General features: G+C 48.0%; 1 long non-coding RNA gene across 2 annotated transcripts; it reads right to left on the minus strand.

The window, feature by feature from the left end:
* Nucleotides 1-1864: 1864 nt before the first annotated feature.
* On the minus strand, nucleotides 1865-3721 carry LOC306761914. Of its 2 annotated transcripts, XR_013771486.1 has the most exons (3): nucleotides 3647-3716; nucleotides 3434-3517; nucleotides 1865-3302 (listed from the first exon to the last, which is right to left on the minus strand). It is a non-coding gene; the product is annotated as an uncharacterized lncRNA (long non-coding RNA). The 2 variants fall into 2 exon arrangements; XR_013771485.1 differs by lacking the exon at nucleotides 3434-3517 and having other exon boundaries at nucleotides 3647-3721.
* Nucleotides 3722-8916: the final 5195 nt, after the last annotated feature.

An 8916-nucleotide genomic window follows, 5' to 3' on the forward strand; every position in this document is an offset into this window, starting at 1 on the left:
CAGATACGGACGCAGACGTGGACACAGATACGGACGCAGACGTGGACACAGATACGGACGCAGACGTGGACGCAGATACGGACGCAGACGTGGACACAGATACGGACGCAGACGTGGACGCAGATACGGACGCAGACGTGGACACAGATACGGACGCAGACGTGGACACAGATACGGACGCAGACGTGGACACAGATACGGACGCAGACGTGGACACAGATACGGACGCAGACGTGGACACAGATACGGACGCAGACGTGGACGCAGATACGGACGCAGACGTGGACACAGATACGGACGCAGACGTGGACACAGATACGGACGCAGACGTGGACACAGATACGGACGCAGACGTGGACACAGATACGGACGCAGACGTGGACACAGATACGGACGCAGACGTGGACAGATGCAGACTTGGACGCAGATACGGACGCAGACGTGGACACAGATACGGACGCAGACGTGGACACAGATACGGACGCAGACGTGGACGCAGATACGGACGCAGACGTGGACACAGATACGGACGCAGACGTGGACACAGATACGGACGCAGACGTGGACACAGATACGGACGCAGACATTGACAGACGCAGACGGACGCAGACGACCTTGTAGCGAGGGGACAGTGATGTCATGGAACACCTCAGTGAACGGTAAAACGAAGGAAAACTTCCAGGAAGACCCCACTCCATATTTAACTCTACTTCCTGTTTGTCTGGACCAATCACAGTGCAGCATGCCACTCTGGCCAGCAGACTTCCTGTTGATCAGATTCAGGAATGCTGCCACGCCACACAAAGGCGTTTAGACAGAGAATTATCTGTAATTAGACATCGTTAACTCCGCCCCGATCCAGATGGACGACCCAGTTGGCTCACCAGGTCGGTCACCACTTTCTGCCAACACACAGCGATCAGCTTTAAAACTTTTTCAGAATAAACTTCAATGTCTTGTTTTTCTTCCCGTTTAAATGTCTGTTTCGACGGCCCGTGCAGCGCGGCCCGGTCAGGCCGAGGCGGCCCGTGCAGCGCGGCCCGGTCAGGCCGAGGCGGCCCGTGCAGCGCGGCCCGGTCAGGCCGAGGCGGCCCGTGAATTGAACTGAACTCTCTTCCTTGAAGAGGGTTACAGATAACAACAGACATTTCTTGTTTAGAATAACATAGATTAATGGCAGACAATTGATGTCCTTAAGCGAGCCAATGGCGTAGCCGTCATTTTAGAAATAAGGGGGACAAATTGCTTAGATCTATAGAATGATTTATCATCCTCCGCTATTCAATCAATCAAAACCTTATTCGTGCACTGTAAGAAAAGGCCGTTGAATTTAGATAAAAACTATGTTAAATCCCTACAGAATAGTAAACAGCAAAACATTTACTTTTAGTTTAAATCACAGCGATCCATTGTAAATTATTAAACGCAATGTTCTTGTTAGATTTACAACAACAATATGTGATTAGAATCAAATTTATTTGTTAAAACTATAAATATTGGTAACGGAAACGGAGAAATAGTGTAATACTTATCACAAAACAGTTTTGTTCATTGGACATGCAAATTATGTAAAAACAATCATTTTAGTCGGTTTTTTGTTTGTTTCTTTTGTTTAAACTGTAAATTCTAATTGTGAAATTAACACATTGAAATGAGCTGTACTTTTTTGGCTGTTGTGATCACTTAATATGTTTTAGTCAAGTTAAATTCAAATCAAGCTGATACAACTCAAATGCCATGAGTCTCATGAACTTATATTCTGCCAAAATGAATTACCTTTACTTGAAATTTGTTTTTCACTACACTTAGGTTATGTAAGTGCCATGTTAGTCAACCTGAAAATAATTTACCAAATGACATGAGATCCAGTGTATTTTTATTTCAGTATTTGCAAACAACAAGAATTAGCATGCTCTTCAGTCTGACACTTGTCTGAAAGTGACAAAGATAAAGTTGGGCAAAAATTAAAAAAGGGAGGTGGGGTGGGGGGGGACAACTAAATAATAACAAAATAATGTTATTCCACTGCTGATTGACAAGACATTTTCTTATACAATGCAATTTTTAAGTCAGATCATCTCCGTACCACCACACTTATAATGGAGTTTTCAATATTTGACCTTAGTTAAAAATGTGTATATATTCTGCAATCTGAATAACAGTACTTGAAGATATATCAATGTTTGTTTATGCATTAATTTTTCAGCCCTAGTCAAAACGTTCCTGTTAGCAGAAAACCAGACCAGTCAGTAAACTGAAGAGAAAATACAGGTCATAAATGATGACAACCAGTTGGAGCGAAATCCTTCTGGTCTATGGATCAGATTCTGGTCAATTTTTACCGTTCTCTAAATCACAGGTGTCAAACTCCAGTCTTAGAGGGACGGTTTCCTGCAGGTTTCTGTTATCTCCACACTCCAGCACACCTGACCAAAATGAATGGTCGACTGTTGGATCCATTAGATGAGAATCAGGTGTGTTGGCGCCAGGAAACAGCAAAAACCTGCTGGATACCAGCCCTCGGGAACTTGAGTTTGACACGCCTGCTCTGAAATATTTCCTCAGTGTTATGCGTTTGTGAGCAGGACTGAGTTATGTGAGTGTACATGTGTGTGAGTGAGTGAGTCAGAAAACCAGAGTATGTGCTACATGACAGTATGAGTGAGACTTAAGAACGAGAGTGAATGTGAATAAGGTGATGCTTGGTCTGGGTGTAAGCTAGCAGAAAGGCTCTCAATTCACAACACACTTTCCTAAATGTGTCAGAGCAACAGTAAGACCTGCTAACATTAAGTCTGTTCAAATTCTAAGAAACATGAATAATACATGATTAATTGCATTGGATTATTACACAGTGCCCATACATACATCTTCAAACATCTAGATGCAAGTCAGCTGGTAGCAAATTAACAACTTTGATTTACCTATATTCAACATGTGTTGCAAAAGCATTTTACTCACTGGAAAAAACACTTTATGAAATGCAAAAAAGACCAAACATCAATCCAATACAAAACCCATATCTCTGTAGATACTTTGGTTTACTTTTGGTCTTCATTAACCTTTTTTATGTTTGTAGGCTGAGCATTTGTTGTCCATGTATTCTTCATACCTTTGGGATAATCCAGACGGACGGCATACATTATGCCAAAGAGAGGACAAAGTGCTTGAGAGGTTGTAGAAATCTCGTCCATGACAATGTTCTCTTCAAAGATTACTGCAATACTGCACAGTTCTGTGGTGGCGTGTCCTCAGTCAACCCCAACAAGGACCTGGGTGAAGTCATATGCGATGTCTGAATCCTGCATTCAAAATAAAACACAACTAAATGAAGATTTTCTGACCCACAGTTGTAGTGTTTTCAGTCATCTAAAACAAAATGTCTGCAGGAATCATGATTTTAAATCACATTACAACCAGCACTGTGGAATACCTTTTTCTCTTTTACTTTTTGTGAGAAACTGCAGAGGGGTAGACATGGCCACGTTTAATAATGGGAAAAAAACCGTCACGTCTGCTACATGAACACGAACGAACATGTATCAGAAAGTCAGAGTTATTGTTGGCTGTGCTAACAATTCTCATTCCTAAAGTTAAATTACGTTGACAAGATTTAACCATATTAATTAAATAATAATAAACTCACCGAAATCCAGGTTAGAGCCAAACTTCCGTGAGATCACTGAAGCTACATACACAACCGTTGAGTTTCTTCTTCGTGTCCTCCGGAAGTTTCCGCTGGCACATGCGCGCTCACTTCTTATCTATGGATACACAACCGTTGCGTTTCTTCTTCGTGTCCTCCGGCAGTTTCCGCTGGCAGATGCGCGCTCACTTGTTATCTATGGGGTTCCGTTTGTGTAAAAAAAAAAAAAGTATATGTAATATGTGTACATGTTGTTGGTTTATGTTGTTCCAATGTGTCTTTGGTACATGTCTATGGCCTAATGTTTTTGACAAGTGTTGTTGCTTTTTGTATATGTCAGTATTGAGTATGTATTTCTTGCATATGTACATGTTGTACATGTTGAACATGTATCTGTTGCATTTGTATTTATTGTACATATAAATGTTGAATGATGTAAATGTACATGTATGTTGTTGCACTTGTGTTTGCTGCATATGTAGACTTCGTATTTTACGTCTTTACCTTCTGATTGGCTAATGTCGTTGCTTTCTGTTGTTGGTCAATGCTGATGGTTTATGTCGTTGCTCACTGCCGTTGTTGCCTTTGTCACAAATAAATGCTGAAATAGGCCATGTCTGGTCTAAGTGTTTATTAGACATTACAAAAAATGTTAGAATTTTAAGAAATAAATATTTTTAAAAGCTTGCAAAATATTTCCATTATAGCGTTTTCTTTTTCCTTCAGGCGGTAATTCGGACAACAAAGGGGTCCTAGTGCAAATAGCGCCGGGATAATGATGCTGGCTACTTTTAATTTTAATAACCTGAAAACTAAATAACATAAAACAATCTAAAATATCTTCTTGGAGTTTGGGTTATTTACTGTGTATGATTGTGCGGCTGCATTGGCTGGACTCGGACTACTCTGCATGCTAGCTAGTGTCTGGGCCACCGGATTATCCTGTCATTGTTCAACTGGTTCCAACTTTATTGGGACAGCAGGGGGCGTTTTTGCTCAATGAACGATAATCTTTATTTCTTCAATGAGGGTTATTTTATTAATTTAAATTGAGAATATTAACGTATTCTTTGAAGATATTGTCACATTTCAAATGATCACAATGCTATTTGTGCCTTTATTCACATGCTGTGAGGACTCACTGCAAAGTTTTGCATCCCTAAAAGTGGGAATCATTGCCTAATATATATATATATATATATATATATATATATATATATATATATATATATATATATATATATATATATATATATATATATGGTCTCTAGGATCCTGAGAGACGGACCTCCACCTGGTCTCTAGGATCCTGAAAGTCGGACCTCCACCTGGTCTCTGGGATCCTGAGAGACGGACCTCCACCTGGTCTCTGGGATCCTGAAAGACGGACCTCCACCTGGTCTCTAGGATCCTGAGAGACGGACCTCCACCTGGTCTCTAGGATCCTGAAAGACTGACCTCCACCTGGTCTCTAGGATCCTGAAAGACTGACCTCCACCTGGTCTCTGGGATCCTGAAAGACGGACCTCCGCCTGGTCTCTGGGATCCTGAAAGACTGACCTCCACCTGGTCTCTAGGGTCCTGAAAGACGGACCTCCACCTGGTCTCTGGGACCCTGAAAGACGGACCTCCACCTGGTCTCTAGGATCCTGAAAGACGGACCTCCACCCGGTCTCTGGGATCCTGAAAGACGGACCTCCACCTCGTCTCTGGGATCCTGAAAGACGGACCTCCACCCGGTCTCTAGGATCCTGAAAGACGGACCTCCACCTGGTCTCTAGGGTCCTGAAAGACAGACCTCTACCTGGTCTCTGGGATCCTGAGAGACGGACCTCCACCTGGTCTCTAGGGTCCTGAAAGACGGACCTCCACCTGGTCTCTAGGGTCCTGAAAGACAGACCTCTACCTGGTCTCTAGGATCCTGAAAGACGGACCTCCACCTGGTCTCTAGGATCCTGAAAGACGGACCTCCACCTGGTCTCTAGGATCCTGAAAGACGTACCTCCACCTGGTCTCTAGGATCCTGAAAGACGGACCTCCACCTGGTCTCTAGGATCCTGAAAGACGGACCTCCACCTGGTCTCTAGGATCCTGAAAGACGGACCTCCACCTGGTCTCTAGGATCCTGAAAGACGGACCTCCACCTGGTCTCTAGGATCCTGAAAGACGGACCTCCACCTGGTCTCTAGGATCCTGAAAGACGGACCTCCACCTGGTCTCTAGGATCCTGAAAGACGGACCTCCACCTGGTCTCTGGGATCCTGAAAGACGGACCTCCACCTGGTCTCTGGGATCCTGAAAGACGGACCTCCACCTGGTCTCCAGGATCCTGAAAGACGGACCTCCACCTGGTCTCTGGGATCCTGAAAGACGGACCTCCACCTGGTCTCTAGGATCCTGAAAGACGGACCTCCACCTGGTCTCTAGGGTCCTGAAAGACGGACCTCCACCTGGTCTCTGGGATCCTGAAAGACGGACCTCCACCTGGTCTCTAGGATCCTGAAAGACGGACCTCCACCTGGTCTCCACGGTCCTGAAAGACGGACCTCCACCTGGTCTCTAGGATCCTGAAAGACGGACCTCCACCTGGTCTCTAGGATCCTGAAAGACGGACCTCCACCTGGTCTCCATGGTCCTGAAAGACGGACCTCCACCTGGTCTCTAGGATCCTGAAAGACGGACCTCCACCTGGTCTCTAGGGTCCTGAAAGACGGACCTCCACCTGGTCTCTAGGGTCCTGAAAGACGGACCTCCACCTGGTCTCTAGGATCCTGTAAGACGGACCTCCACCTGGTCTCTGGGGTCCTGAAAGACGGACCTCCACCTGGTCTCTAGGATCCTGAAAGACGGACCTCCACCTGGTCTCTGGGGTCCTGAAAGACGGACCTCCACCTGGTCTCTAGGGTCCTGAAAGACGGACCTCCACCTGGTCTCTAGGATCCTGAAAGACGGATCTCCACCTGGTCTCTAGGATCCTGAAAGACGGACCTCCACCTGGTCTCTAGGGTCCTGAAAGACGGACCTCCACCTGGTCTCTAGGGTCCTGAAAGACGGACCTCCACCTGGTCTCTGGGGTCCTGAAAGACGGACCTCCACCTGGTCTCTAGGATCCTGAAAGACGGACCTCCACCTGGTCTCTAGGGTCCTGAAAGACGGACCTCCACCTGGTCTCTAGGGTCCTGAAAGACGGACCTCCACCTGGTCTCTAGGATCCTGTAAGACGGACCTCCACCTGGTCTCTGGGATCCTGAAAGACTGACCTCCACCTGGTCTCTAGGATCCTGAAAGACGGACCTCCACCTGGTCTCTAGGATCCTGAAAGACGGACCTCCACCTGGTCTCTAGGATCCTGAAAGACGGACCTCCACCTGGTCTCTGGGACCCTGAAAGACAGACCTCCACCTGGTCTCTAGGATCCTGAAAGACGGACCTCCACCTGGTCTCTAGGATCCTGAAAGACAGACCTCCACCTGGTCTCTAGGGTCCTGAAAGACGGACCTCCACCTGGTCTCTAGGATCCTGAAAGACGGACCTCCACCTGGTCTCTAGGATCCTGAAAGACGGACGTCCACCTGGTCTCTAGGATCCTGAAAGACGGACGTCCACCTGGTCTCTGGGATCCTGAAAGACGGACCTCCACCTGGTCTCTAGGGTCCTGAAAGACGGACCTCCACCTGGTCTCTAGGATCCTGAAAGACGGACCTCCACCTGGTCTCTAGGGTCCTGAAAGACGGACCTCCACCTGGTCTCTAGGGTCCTGAAAGACGGACCTCCACCTGGTCTCTAGGATCCTGAAAGACGGACCTCCACCTGGTCTCTAGGATCCTGAAAGACGGACCTCCACCTGGTCTCTAGGATCCTGAAAGACGGACCTCCACCTGGTCTCTAGGATCCTGAAAGACAGACCTCCACCTGGTCTCTAGGATCCTGAAAGACGGACCTCCACCTGGTCTCTGGGATCCTGAAAGACGGACCTCCACCTGGTCTCTAGGGTCCTGAAAGACAGACCTCCGCCTGGTCTCTAGGATCCTGAAAGACGGACCTCCACCTGGTCTCTAGGATCCTGAAAGACGGACCTCCACCTGGTCTCTAGGGTCCTGAAAGACGGACCTCCACCTGGTCTCTAGGATCCTGAAAGACGGACCTCCACCTGGTCTCTAGGATCCTGAAAGACGGACGTCCACCTGGTCTCTGGGATCCTGAAAGACGGACCTCCACCTGGTCTCTAGGATCCTGAAAGACGGACGTCCACCTGGTCTCTGGGATCCTGAAAGACGGACCTCCACCTGGTCTCTAGGGTCCTGAAAGACGGACCTCCACCTGGTCTCTAGGATCCTGAAAGACTGACCTCCACCTGGTCTCTAGGATCCTGAAAGACGGACCTCCACCTGGTCTCTAGGATCCTGAAAGACGGACCTCCACCTGGTCTCTAGGGTCCTGAAAGACGGACCTCCACCTGGTCTCTAGGATCCTGAAAGACGGACCTCCACCTGGTCTCTGGGGTCCTGAAAGACGGACCTCCACCTGGTCTCTAGGATCCTGAAAGACGGACCTCCACCTGGTCTCTAGGGTCCTGAAAGACGGACCTCCACCTGGTCTCTAGGATCCTGAAAGACGGACCTCCACCTGGTCTCTAGGGTCCTGAAAGACGGACCTCCACCTGGTCTCTAGGATCCTGAAAGACGGACCTCCACCTGGTCTCTAGGATCCTGAAAGACGGACCTCCACCTGGTCTCTAGGATCCTGAAAGACGGACCTCCACCTGGTCTCTAGGATCCTGAAAGACGGAGCTCCACCTGGTCTCTAGGATCCTGAAAGACGGACCTCCACCTGGTCTCTAGGATCCTGAAAGACGGAGCTCCACCTGGTCTCTAGGGTCCTGAAAGACGGACCTCCACCTGGTCTCTAGGGTCCTGAAAGACGGACCTCCACCTGGTCTCTGGGATCCTGACAGACGGACCTCCACCTGGTCTCTAGGATCCTGAAAGACGGACCTCCACCTGGTCTCTAGGGTCCTGAAAGACGGACCTCCACCTGGTCTCTGGGGTCCTGAAAGACGGACCTCCACCTGGTCTCTGGGGTCCTGAAAGACGGACCTCCACCTGGTCTCTAGGATCCTGAAAGACGGATCTCCACCTGGTCTCTAGGATCCTGAAAGACGGACCTCCACCTGGTCTCTAGGATCCTGAAAGACGGACCTCCACCTGGTCTCTAGGGTCCTGAAAGACGGACCTCCACCTGGTCTCTGGGGTCCTGAAAGACGGACCTCC

This window comes from Telmatherina bonti (assembly GCF_933228915.1).
Source record: "Telmatherina bonti genome assembly, chromosome: 10".
Taxonomy (NCBI): domain Eukaryota; kingdom Metazoa; phylum Chordata; class Actinopteri; order Atheriniformes; family Telmatherinidae; genus Telmatherina; species Telmatherina bonti.